Source organism: Herpailurus yagouaroundi, unplaced genomic scaffold (genome assembly GCF_014898765.1).
Source record: "Herpailurus yagouaroundi ecotype Mexico unplaced genomic scaffold, PumYag 77, whole genome shotgun sequence".
Taxonomy (NCBI): domain Eukaryota; kingdom Metazoa; phylum Chordata; class Mammalia; order Carnivora; family Felidae; genus Herpailurus; species Herpailurus yagouaroundi.
Genome location: NW_024412388.1, coordinates 81,157,655 through 81,171,682, shown reverse-complemented (window position 1 = coordinate 81,171,682; position 14,028 = coordinate 81,157,655). Strand labels below are relative to the sequence as shown.

The following is a 14,028-nucleotide window of genomic DNA, read 5'->3' as shown; positions in this document are numbered from 1 at the left end:
TTTCTTTCTTTCTTTCTTTCTTTCTTTCTTTCTTTCTTTCTTTCTTTCTTTTAATTTTAACTTTCAAGATGTCATTATTACTTTGGGCCTTAACGCCTTACACAAATAACTCAAATTATAGTTCATTTTGATCGCATTAATTTGAAGTCAGATTTTATTACTTTGAAAATGGCTTTACATTTCTGAGCCTACCCACTTTGGTCAGCCTTTTCTGCCTCTATTCCCATTAAGTGGATGGTCTGAACAGGTTTTTCTATTTGGGTATTGAGGTAACTGAACAGAATAAGTTGGGGTCCTCACTTAATGTTCTTGGGGAAGACAGGCTCCTGCAGAGAGAGACTGTGTTTCAGGGTCTAACTTTGCTGTGGGTCACAGCCAAGTCCATCTAGGATTCCACCATAGCACAGAGGTGTTTGCCTGTGCAGGCTTTCAATACCGTGTCAGTGGCAATTTGCAGAAATTCCGTGCAACATTCAAAAGCCCATGAATGGGCCAGGTAGTTGAGAGTTGGGAAAAGCACAAACTGAATAATAGTATTTATGGAGACTGGACCAGAATAGTGCTGGCTCCCCCAGTAGAGGTGATCACTTCCCTCCCTGAAGATGCTATGAATGTCCCATGAAGGAAAACAGACCAGATGTGGCTTTAAGGGAGAAAATATCTTGATCTTTTGGTTTTAATAAGCAATTCCCTAAATAGCTAAATTAAATTTAAGAAGAAAATGGAAAACAAAACTCCAATGCCCTTTAAAAATGCCCTTATAATTTTCCATGGGACAATTTTTTATACAGTTAAGGAAAAGCAAATTTGTTACCTTTTCTGGCAATCTCAAACTCTTTGGTTTCTGATTCCTAAAAAAATTATTTAACTCATTGAAGAGTAATGTGGCTGACTGATCAAATGCCCACTGCCTGCTTGGAGCTGGGGATCCCTCTGGAGAGGCTCAAGGGCACCCCCAAGGGCCTGGCTCTGAGTGCAGTTCCTGTCGGTAGCTGCCTCAAAGCAAATGCAAGATAAGCCAGGAGCTTCTGTGGGGAAGACGGCAGCATCCATCTTGCCATTAGGCTGATCAGTTTTCCTCTGCCTCCTCTTTCCTTAAAACGTTGTCTTCCCGCCAAGATAATGTCCAGGCTTACACAAATGTGAGAAGTGAGGCAGAAAGCCACTGCACTTGCTTTGCCTAGAAATTAATCTTGAACTCTCAGAGGAGCACTTAATATCCTGTGGAAGCAACACTCTCCAAATACAGCAGCCCTGCCATTCTGGGGGCCAGATTGCCATTGACCTTGATTTCCCAGCTATGAAAGATTTTGGAAAAGGCCTTTGAGGAAAAGGCAGTCACAAAGCCCATCCACTTTCCTTGGGCCAGAGCGCCAGGCAGATTAAGGAGGAGGTCCCCAGAAAGGTGCAGCCACTGGTTTTGAAGGAGCGCTAAAACCCCACTGGAATAAACCAGAAGTGTGGGATCAGTTAACTCAGGGTTTCACTTGCAACTATTCCTATGGATGGAAGAGGTTCCTTAATGCAGACTTCACCATTGTCGGTCTTTCCAGGGAAGCCTTCCTTTTTGCGATGTCTCCGTGCAAGCAGTGGGGCACGGCTGCAGGCGGACCTGTCTCCCTGCCACCTGTGTGCACGCGCAGAGATGAGTCACGGTCAGCTGGCCTGTGAAGCTGAGTAATGCGTAACGCCTGAGATACTGTTCCTTGGAAGTGAGGTGTTCTTTATTTTTCGCTAACTGAATGAGATGTTCTTTAACATGCCTCACAAACACAGTCTGACGTAGAAAACTGCCCACAATAAATGTGTGTAGCCATTTCCTGTTTCGAATATAAAGAAAGAAATATGTGATTTTTACTCGTAGAAGTTTCTCACCCCCCACTCGTGTTGAACAAACATGTCTTCAAGGAGAGCAACATTAACTGTCTTAAGGGACCTGTTTCTCTGTCGGGCCCTCCTGGTCTGACCCGGTTCAGAGGTCCTCTTCCGATCCTCGACGGTCAGGGGTAGATGATAGCAAGTCACAGATCCAGTTTACAAAAGCCATGTGTTCTGGTGAGCGAAAGCTTTCTTGTTTTCAAGCTAGGGTGGCCAACCACCGTGGTTTTTCCTGGACTGAGAGTTTTCAGTGTTAAGCCCAGGAAAGTCCCTGGATGAGTCGATCACCGTATTTCAGGCCAATTTGTGCCTAGGGAAGCCGCAGAGTAAAGGACTTGCCAGCGTGGGCTCTGGAGCTGACTGCCTGAGTTAGGACCACTGTCCATTATTTAACTTGCCATGTAACCGCGGGCGAGTTACTTAACCAGCTCCTCAGTTTTCACACCCCAAACCTGGGAAAAATAACATCTCCCTTTTAGGGATGTCGTGAAGCCAAAATGAAATCATTACGTACAGTGTCCCTCCGTGAGCCGCACACATAGGAAGGGCTCATAAATGCTGGCTATTTTTGTTGCAATTGTTATTATTTGAAGGTAAAACAGTAGCAGTGAAGTGGGCCACCCGTGGGAAAAATGGCAACTAATATACCTGAGGTCAGCCCAGAGCTATCAAGAGGTGGTCAAATAACATTCATGACAGCTTGAGAAGACACGAAAGCACAGGAATGTGTTCTCCTGTTTGGAAACTGTTGATCAAAAACGGATTTTACTTTGAAAAGTTTTGGTGCCTTTAGGGGCAAGTTTCCATTATCTGGGAAATCCGGGCAGATGGATTTCTTGGCTAGGGGAGGCATAACTCCAGGTGTGCTCAAGGCCCCGCAGGCTTCCTAAGTGCCCTCGATGCGGAAGCAGATGCCAAGGGGAGCCTGTGGTGCGTTGGCTCCTCCTGGGGCACAGGATCAGGCTGCGGACCCTTGGCATATGCTGTGGAAAATCTTCCCACACCGGCACCGGGGCTCCAGACACATGTGTTTTAGATCAGTGTTAATCGAGTCAGCTTCTGAAGCTCTTACTTCCTGTCATTTGGCCTGCAAAATTTTGCTGAGTCATTTGACCTCATGCATCTTCTAAAACAGTAGTCACATGACCAGAGAAACTGCTGTGGGCACACAGCTTGCCTATGGGCACGTAGTTTTGCAAACTTAACCCAACCAACATGAGGAGATCACACACTGCCGTGCCCTGCGTTGAATTAGGGACCTGGAACTTACTGAGAGCAGCAGGGCCCGGCTTGTCCTCAAAGCACTGGCTTTCTAGTGGGAAGGACAGGTGCATATTCTAGGACTACAGGCCAGACCCTGAAAAGTTTTATGAACAAAAACATAAACTGTGTGACTGGGTGGCGCAGATTAATTCATTCTGACTAGGAGAATCACAAAGAAAGGCACACCCAGCTAGGGGAGAACACCTAGGACTTGGACAAGCTGAGAAAGGGGAAGAAAGTTTGGACAGAGGGTGTGCAGAAGCCAGAAAACATAGGCAGGTTCCCGGGGTCATGTTGGGCACCCAGCATGCTGGATTGGACCACAGGAAGCACAAAGGGGGTTCGGTGGGAGATCAGTTGGGCCCGCTTATAGAGAACGGAGTGAATACACGAACCTAGAGTCTACACTTTCTTCCATATGCAAGAGGAAAGGCTTTGGAGCAAGGGAGTGATAGGATCACAGCAAGGCCTTAGAACATGACTTGGTCAAGGAAGGAATCTGTGGGCGGATAAATGCAGGCGGCAGGAAGGCAGGGGAGGGCAGAGGTCTTAGTCCCACAAGGCAGGTAAGAGTTGATGAGACCTGAACTTTGGAAATGGCAGAAAGAATGGAAGGGAAGGAAGAGAAGACGCTAATGGAAACTTTGGGAGGGAGAAAGAGAGGATTTAACCTCCATTTCTCTGCACCAACCCCAAGGTGGGCACTGAGCCGGGAGGGGCAGCAAGGAAAGGAAGAGCAAGTGAATAACAGTCTGGGTAGAGCGGCAAAGATCACAGGTTGCAGAGCTGAGGGGAAGGGAGTTGGTTGGCCTACAAAAAAAGGGCTGAACAGCACCTTAGTGACAGCTTGTCTGTACAGGAGAGACACCAATCACAGCTGTTTCCCGGTCTCCTCAGAAAAAGGCTCAAGTTAAGGTCTGGAGAGTTTAAAGGAGATATTAAGACAGAATTTCCAAATGGAGAAAGAGAGGCCAATAGCAGGAAGTGTTTTAACTTCAGGATGGTTTTGTTTCTGAGCTTCAATCTTTGCGCCACTGCCTGGACATGGGAAGAGGTTCCTCCTTCTATCTCCCTTCCAGAAAACCACCTCAGTCCCGCCTTGGTCAGTGGTTTCCTCTTTGACCGGAAAAGTCAGCATCACTGTTACTTTAAGGAAAAACAAAAAGCTCTGGATATGAATTCACCTTTGGAGATAATTGTACAAAATTCCTTTGTTAATTTTCAATCGGCATGCTGAAAGTAACAGGTGTAAGTGGGTTTATGACGGTATTCACTATCAAAATCAAGTCCCTGAATTGGTTCATAACAGAATGCCACTTCAAAGCAGCTGTGGCAGGAAAAAGGGCATATTGCAAGGTTGTGGGGGCTTTGGGGTCACCCAAGACAGGAAGTGACTGAGAGCTGAGAGTCACTGAGCCCCAAGAGCCCCAGTCAGTCCTGGCTTCTGCCTCTCCCTGAATCAGCTGCCTTCTCTCTCTCTGCAGGATGACCTTCACCACTTCAGCCACCCCATCCCGCAACACCTGAATGGCCCGTGCACAGGTTACAGGACCAGAGAAGGCCAGTTCATGTCTATTTATGTTAATTCTGATCTCCTGGGGACTCTGTCTCACCTAGGTGAACAAGGCCATATAGCTCAAGCATAGCTGCTAAATGTTGTGCACTACTATGGACACAGCAGGGGCGGTTCTCAGGGAAGAGTGCCATGAGCTGGACAGCCACCTTCTGATGCCCCTTTAAAAATCATGACAGGATCAAACCTCTCATCCTGCATGGCAGAATATTTGAAATGTAGAGACTAGGAATATGTTCATAAAGATAAAGAACTTCTGGCACAAAAATCACTGAGAAAAATCATCATCCAGAATTGTAGAATCACATGATGCAATTACATCATTTATTAATGTGGTCAGCAAAGAAAGCATTGACCAGCCTTTGGCACTCTTGAAACTTAGGAAGAGTGAACCAGTCGTTACCATTCTATGGATACACAGGAATCACCACTTCTGAAACTTCTTCAGTTGTGGCAGCTTTGTTTTACTCACATCACTTCCCTTCTCAGAAATCATATGTATTTCTATTTCGTAATCTTAAAACTTTTGAGCAAGAGATTCAAGGCCCATTCCATCACATAGCACCACACTCCATCCCAACCTATTTCATTCTTATTGCTTACCTCATGTTATTCCCCATCTCAGTGGTTTCAAATCCAGGCAGATTTTATATTAGACACCTGCATCTCACCCCTGAAGATTCTGATTCTGGGCCTTGGGAGTCTGTGTGTATGTGTGTGTGTGTGTGTGTGTGTGTGTGTGTGTATATACACATATACACACATATATATGTATATACACACATATATACATATATATGTATATATACATATGTTTATATGTATATACATATATATGTACATATGTGTATGTATATATGTATACATATACATATGTATATATGTATACATGTATATATGTGTGTATGTATGTATACACACATATATGTGTATATGTATACACACACACATATATATGTGTGTGTGTATATATATATATATATATATATATACATAATTTCTTTATAATGTTTATTTATTTTTGACAGAGAGAGACAGAGCTGTGGAGGGGCAGAGAGAGGGGGACAGAGAATCCAAAGCAGGCTCCATGCTGTCAGCACAGAGCTTGATGTGGGGCTCAAACTCACAAACTGTGAGATCATGACCTGAGCCAAAGTCAGATGCTTAACCGACTGAGCCACCCAGGCGCCCCCTGAGATCCATTGTATTCTTTATCCGGTTTCCCCAAATGGTCACATCTTAAAAAACCTAGTACAATATCACAGCCAGGTAGGGCAGTCGAGGTGTAGAATCTTCCCATTTCCACAAAGATCTCTTCTGTTGCCTTTTTATAGCCATACCACTTCCCTCCTCTCCACCCATCTCTGACCACTGGCAACCATGAATCTGTTCTCCATTTCTACTATTTTGTCATTTCAAAAATGTCATACATATGGAATTGCACAGACTATAATCTTTTGAGATTGGCTTTTTTCACACAACACAGTTTTCTGGAGACTCATACAAGTTAAGCGTATCAATAGTTCATTTCTTTTTTTAAAATTTATTTATTTATTTTTGAAAGAGAGAGAGAGAGAGAGAGAGAGAGAGAGTGCAAGTGGGGGAGGGGCAGAGAAAAAGAGAATCCCAAGTGTGGGCCCAAAGTGGGGTTCCATCTCCCAAACTGCGAGATCATGACCTGAGCTGGAATTCAAGAGTTGGGTGCTTAACTGACTGAGCCACCCAGGGGCCCCATAGTTCATTTCCTTTTACTGCTAAGTAGTATTCTATGATATGGATATACATAGTTTCTTTAGCCACTCACTCTGGGTCTTTTCACCCTTATTGAAGTACAATTGACAAATAAAATGATAAAATATTTAAAGTGTACATCATGATGATTTGATAGACATATATGCTATTAACCTATTTCCTCCCTTGAGTTAATTAACATATCTATCACCTTACATCCTTACCTTGTTTTGTTTTGCTTCCGTAAGAACACTTACCATTCTAATTTCTTAGCAAATTTCAATTGTAAAATACAATGTTATCAACAAGAGTCACCATGTTATACATTAGATCCTCAGACTTTTTCATCTTATAGCTGGCAGTCTGGACACTTTCACCAACCTTTCCTTCTTTCTCTCCCCCCAGGCCCTGTTAACCACTTTACCCTCTGTTTCTATGAGTTTGACTTTTTTTAGATTTCACATTTAAGTGGTACCATGCAGCATCTTTCTCTGTCTGACTTACTTCACTCAGCATAACACCCTCAAGGTCCATCCATGTTTTTTCACAAACAAAAGGCAGGACTCCCTGCCAAAAACCTTTTTTTTTTTTTTTCCCATCCATGTCCAATTGCTTGAGCAATATTTGTTGAAAAGGTGATCTTTCCTCCTTTGAATTGCTGTTGCACCTTTGTCAAAAATCAGGCATATTGTATGAGTCTTTCTTGGTCCTCTGTTTTGTTTTATTGCTCTATGTGTCTATCCGTCTACTAAAAGCCACACTGTTTTTATTACTTTAAATGTATATTAAGTCTTAATATTGGGGAAAGTGATTCTTCCCACCTTCTTCCCTTTCAGGATTGTTTTCATTATTCTAGAGTCTTTGCCTTTCCTTATAAATTTTAGAATAAGTTTGTATATATCTACAAAAAACCTTGCTGAGATTTTGATAGAAGTTACATTAAAACCACCTCAACATAATAAAGGCCTCCTATGAAAAACCCTCAGCTAACATCATACTCAATGGTGAAAAACTGAAAGTTTTTCCCCTAAGGTCAGGTACAAGGCAAGGATTCCCACTCTCACCACTTTTATTCAACAAAGTACTAAAGTCCAAGCCACAGCAGTCATACAAGAAAAAGAAATAGAAGCCATCCAAATTAATAAGGAAGAAGTAAAACTTTAACTACTTGCAGATGACATGACACTATATATAGAAAACCTGAAAGACTCCACCAAAAAACTACTAGAACTAATCAATGAATTCAGTAAGGTCACAGGATAAAAAATAAATATATAAAAATCTGTTGCATTTCTATACACTAATAATGAAATGGCAAGTGAGACATTAAGAAAACAATCTCATTTTCAACTGCACCAAAAATAATAAAATACCTAGAAATAAATTTAACCAAAAAGGTGAAAGACCTGCACTCTGAAAACTATAAAATACTGATGAAAGAAATTGAAGATGACACAAACAAATGGAAAGACATTCCATGGTCATGGATTAAAAGAACAAATGTTGTTACAATATCTATACCACCCAAAACAATCTACAGATTTAATGCAATCTCTATGAAAATACCAACAACATTTTTCACAGAATTAGAACAAATAATCCTAATTTATATGGAACCATAAAAGACCCTGAATGGTCAAAAGCACACTTGAAAGAAGAAGAACAAAACTGGAGGTATTACAATCCCAGATTTCAAAATAAAGTACAAAGCTACGGTAATCAAAACAGTACGGTACAGACACAGAAATAAACACATAGATCAATGGAACAGAATAGAGAGTCCAGAAATATAGTCATGATTATATGGTCAATCTTTGATGAAGGAGGCAAGATTATGCAACAGGAAAAAGACAGTCTCTTCAACAAATGGTGTTGGGAAAACTAGATGGCTATATGCAAAAGAATGAAATGGGACCACTTTCTTACACCATACACAAAAACAAACTCAAAATGGATTAAAGGCTTAAATATGAGACATAAAACCTCAAAAATCCTGGATGAGAATAGGCAGCAGTTTGTTTCTCTGACATTGGCCATAGCAACATTTTTAAAAGATATGTCTCTTGAAGTAAGGGAAACAAAAGCAAAAATAAACTATTGGGAGTAGATCAAAACAAAAAGTTTCTGCAGAGCAAAGGAAACAATCAACAGAAGTAAAAAGACGACCTACTGAATGAGAGAAGATATTTGCAAATGACACATCCAATAATGGGTTAGTGTCCAAAATATATGAAGAACTTATACAAATCAACACCATAAAAACAAATAACCCAATTAAAAAATGGGCAGAAGACATGAATAGACATTTCTCCAAAGAAGACCAATGGGCCAAAGACAGATGGCCAAAGACAGATGGCCAAAGACACATGAAAAGATGCTAAGCCTCACTCATCATCAGGGAAATGCAAGTCAAAAGCACAATGAGTATCCTTCACACCTGTCAGAATGGCTAAAAACAAAACTGCAAGAATCTACAAGAATCTACAAGGATGTGAAGAAAAAGCAACCCTTGTGCACTACTGGTGGGAATGCAAACTGGGGCAGCCACTGTGGAAAACAGTATGGAGATTCCTCAAAAAGTTAAAAATAGGAATTCCCATATGATCTAGTAATTCCACGACTGGGTATTTACCCAAAGAATACAAAAACACTAGTCTAAAAAGATATATGTACTCTTGTTTATTGCAGCATTATTTACAATAGCCAAGGTATAGAAGCATCCCAAGTGCCTATCAATAGATGCAGGATAAAGAATATATACACAATGGAATATTGCTCAACCATGTAAAGAATGAAGTCTTGCCATTTGCAACAACATGGATGGATCTAGAGAGTATAATGCTAAGTGAAATAAGTCAGTCAAAGAAAGACAAATACCATATGATTTCACTCATATGTGAAATTAAAAAACAAAACAGGGAGCCTGGATGGCTCAATCGGTTAAGTGATCAACTCTTGATTTCAGCTCAGGTAATGATCTCATGGTTTGTGAGTTCGAGCCCTGTGTTGGGCTCTGCACTGACAGCACTGAGCCTGCTTGGGATTCTCTCTCTTCTTCTCTCTCTGCCCATTCCCCGCTTTCTCTCTCTTAAAATAAATAAACTTTAAAAACAAAACAAAACAAAACAAACGAACAACAGCAAAAAAAAAAAAAAAAAAAAACAGAGACAGACCAAAAAACAGATTCTTAACTATAGAGAACAAAGAGATGGTTACCAGAGGAGTTGTGGATGAGGGGATGGGTGAAATAGGTGAAAGGGATTAAGAGTACACTCAGTCATGATGAGCACTGGGTAACGTACAGAATTTTGAATCACTATATTATACACCTGAAGCTGACATGACACTGCATGTTAATTATACTGAATTAAAATTAAGAAAAGAAATTACATTAAACCTACAGATCAATTTGGAGAGAAGTGATATCTTTAACTATATTGAGCCTTCTAGTCCATAAATAGGGTATGTCTTTTCATTTATTTAGGTTTTATTTATTTCTTTTAAAGTTTATTTATTTATTTTGAGAGAGGGAGAGCAAGAGCAGGGTAGGGACAGAGAGAAAGAGGGAAAGAGAGAATCCCAAGCAAGCTCCATGTTGTCAGCATAGAGCCGGATGCAGGGCTTGATCCCATAAACCGCGAGATCATGAGCTAAGCCGAAATCAAGAGTCAAACACTTAAATGACTGTGCCACCCAGGCACCCCCTACGCTTATTTAGGTTTTAATTTCTTTCACTAGCTTTTTGCAATTTTCAGCCTATATATACTATACATTGTTTTGCTAACTGTATATGTAAGTAATTCATTTTCTTTAAAGTGATTATAAATGATATGGTGGGTTTTTTTATTTATTTATTTTGAGAGAGAGAGAGCACAGAGCCTGACATGGGGCTCAATCTCACAAACTGTTAGATCATGACTTGACCCTAAATCAAGAGTCAGACACTGAACCAACGGAACCACTCAGGTGCTCCTGGTATTGTGGTTTTAATTTTGGTGTCCACAGAACTGTGATTGTTTTGTGTGTTTTTCTTGTATTCTATCTTCCTGCATTCACTTATAAATTGAAAGAGGTGTTTTTTTGTTTTTGTAGATTCCTTGGGATTTTCTATGTAGATAATCATAACATCTGCAAATAAAGACAGCTTTATTTCTTCCTTTCCAACCTGTATGCTTTTAATTTCTTTCTTCTTACCCTAGTGCTGTGGTTATAATTTCCAGTATTATGTTAAATATGAGTGATGAGAACAGATAACCTTCCTGTTTCTATTCTTAGAAAGAATTCAGTCTTTCACTAATAAGTATGATGCTGGCTGTTGGTTTTTCGTAGATGCTCCATATTAAGCTGAGAAAATTCCATTCCGTTCCTAGTTTGATGTCAGGTTTTTTTTGCCTTTTTTTTTTTTTTTTAATTTTTTTTTCAACGTTTATTTATTTTTGGGACAGAGAGAGACAGAGCACGAACGGGGGAGGGGCAGAGAGAGAGGGAGACACAGAATCGGAAACAGGCTCCAGGCTCTGAGCCATCAGCCCAGAGCCCGACGCGGGGCTCGAACTCACGGACCGCGAGATCGTGACCTGGCTGAAGTCGTGACGCTTAACCGACTGCGCCACCCAGGCGCCCCTGATGTCAGTTTTTATTAGGAATCACTGAATTTTGTCAAATGCTTTTTCTGCATCGGTTGACTTGATCATACATACAGTTTTTCCTTTGGAGTCTGCTAATATAAAGAATTTTACTGGTTAGTATTCAAACATTAAACCATCCTGCATAGCTGTGCTGGACTCCATTTGGTCACAGCTGATTGTTTTTTTGTTTTGTTTTTTTTGTGTGCTGTGGGTTTTGTTTGTTAAATTTTGGTTAAGAAGTTTTGCATCTATGTGACTGCGGATCATCTTGCACTGGGTAGTTGAGATTCGGAAGGCGCTCAGACTCAGTGTCAGCAAGACTGCCCCTCCAGTCAGAACCTTGCGAAGATAAAACGGCCTTGCTTAAAGGATAATCATGTCCTGTCATGGGGACTCCTCAAGCTCTGGCTTAATGACCACCGGATGGGAATGTTGTAGAGGAAATTCAGACGCCAACTGGTGGGAGTGTGACTGGACAGCCTTGCGATTCTATTCCAGTCAGAGAGCATGTGATTTCATGAACTCCATTGCCCTGGTTCCCAGTGCTTCAGTATTTCCTGTCTGCAGCTGGGACGAAGGCTGGGCTTGACCCGCCACCTGAGGTCTAGCGCTTCTCTGGGAGTTACAGCAGAGGGTCAGGCCGCCAACCATCTCCTACCCAGGCAGGCAGGCAGGCAGGCAGGATGCCCCAGGGCCTGCATAGAGTTTTAGACCCTTGTGATAAGCCCGCTGTCTGTGCCTCATGGGCCAGACAACCTTACTCCATTCCAAGCCCCAACCCCAATGGGCTCTTCATTTCAGTGACCCTGAGGTCACTGTGGCTTGAGTCTTGGCTGGAACAGGACAAGCAGGAGCAGGACAGACTGTTTTGTGTTTCTCAGTCTGTCCAGATTTGCACTTCCTTTAAAGGACCTTTCAGATGTTTATTTTTCCACTCTTCTTTTCATTAACTTGAAAGCAGCAAACTATATTTTGCCAAGAGAGAAAAAACATCCCTCATGCAGAGGATTTCTTCTCAACCCATCCCTTAGTAAACACTATTTCTGAGTGGGCTTCACAGCTGGCCCAGCCCTGGATCCACCAATATCACTCACAATACTTGAGAAAGTAGATTTGAAACTTGCAGCCTTGATTTGAAAACTGCTCTTACTCTGCCTCTGTTGTATTTCATACCAGGAGGTGAGAGATGCTTGTGGGGTGTGTGTGTCTGTGTGTGTGTGTGTGTGTGTGTGTGTGTACACAGTCAACACACATAATTGTTTTGCCAGGTGGTGAAATAGAACATCAACTGTCATTACAAAAAGGGGTTTGTGGACCGGCAGACTCCTATCTCACGATGTTGAATAAAACTCAAATCCGAACACCTTAATGTGATATTAAATATACTCATGGAGATCTACCTCCCAGCTTTCTCTCTGCTTCCTCTCCTGCTCACACTCCTATCCTTTCCTCAATAATCTGCCAAGTCACTTGAAATTCTTGCCGTTAGCACCACTGCCTACATGTCTCCAGGAACTCTGGTTAGAAAGAGTAGATACCATGGGGTGGGTTTCTCATGAACCTATTAACGCTCATCTTAGCAGGAATTGCTTTCTCACTGGTCTAGCAGAGAACCTAGGTTCTAGAGTGGAGATGGAATGGGACTAACATAGGCAAAGTCTGGTGGAGAGGAGAGGTAAAGCAAAGAGCCTAATGTGGGCAGAGTCTAGAGAAGGAGGCAGGGAAGTGAGAGGCCTGTTGGGCAGCTGTAAGCCTCAAATGCAAGCATGAAAATGGCAGCAGATGTGTGCATCTCATGCCTTATCCCATGCAAGGGCATTTCCAGGATGGGTATGTGCACTAACCTCCAAGAAGCCCCAAGAGCAACACAGCAAAGTCTTTTCCACCTGAGGTGCTGCTCCAGGGCTGCTAACTACAGATAAAGCAGAAGAACCACGGAAGTACAATCTGCTGGTTCCCAGGTATGGCTGGGCTCATTTCCAGGCTCCCTGGAGAAGCTTGGCAATGGCAATGGAACTGGAGGGCAGAGGACTTGACTCCAGGCCCAGCTCGGCCATGTATCAGCTGAGAGAGCTTGGGTTGGCCTCAGTTTCCCCATCCATCAAATGACATAGGTGTCTGCATCTTTCTGCTGGGTGACCTCACACCATCCTGTTATAGCACCTACTCTAATATGCCAGTGTCTCCCAAATTCCAGTCACGAAGCCAGTCCCCTCCCAAGTTCTGGAGCCCTGAATCCAATCTTCCTGAATATCTCTGTTTGGGATTCACGGACCCCCAGAGCTTAGTGTGCTCCATCGACCTGCTCACCTTTCTTTCCAAACCTGCTCCTCTTCCTAGTTACACTGCGGTGAATGACACTGTCATTCACCCATGTACCCAAAAGAAAGCTAGATGTTTGCCCTAGCCTCTCCTGTACCTCCCACATTCTGTCACAAGTCCAATACAGGCTCTTAAATGTCTCTTGAATCCAATCCTGCCCTCCATCCTCACTGCCACTGCTCTGGACTGAAATTGTACCGTCTCTCTCTGGGGCCAATGCACTGACCTCCTGTCTCACCCTTCAGTCTGGAATCCCTGCTACACGATTGCTTTTTCTAAACTGCAAAGCTCTTGTGACTCTCCTACTTAACGCCCTTAGTGATTACCTATTTATTTCCTTTGGGGTAAGAATTCAAACTCCTTAATATGTCCTGGTTCCCCTCTTGACTCATTTCCTGCCTACCTTCCCTCCCCCACTCTTTAATTAAGTAATTAATTAATTTCTTTTATTTTTTTTAGAGAGTGTGTGAGCCAGGAGAGGGAGAGGGGCAGAGGGAGAGAGAGAGAATCCTAAGCAGACTCCATGCTCAGCACAGAGACCAACACGGGGCTAGATCCCATGACCCTGGGATGACAACCTGAGCCCAAATCAAGAGTCAGACGCTCAGCCAACTGAGCTACCCAGGCGCCCCT

At 42.5% G+C, this 14,028-nt stretch overlaps 1 protein-coding gene across 1 annotated transcript in view; it reads right to left on the bottom strand.

Annotated features, from left to right (window-relative positions):
• SLC44A3 (solute carrier family 44 member 3) overlaps window positions 1-14,028 on the bottom strand; it is a 339,154-nt gene that overhangs the window by 169,035 nt on the left and 156,091 nt on the right. The gene's annotated exons all lie outside the window — the stretch shown is intronic.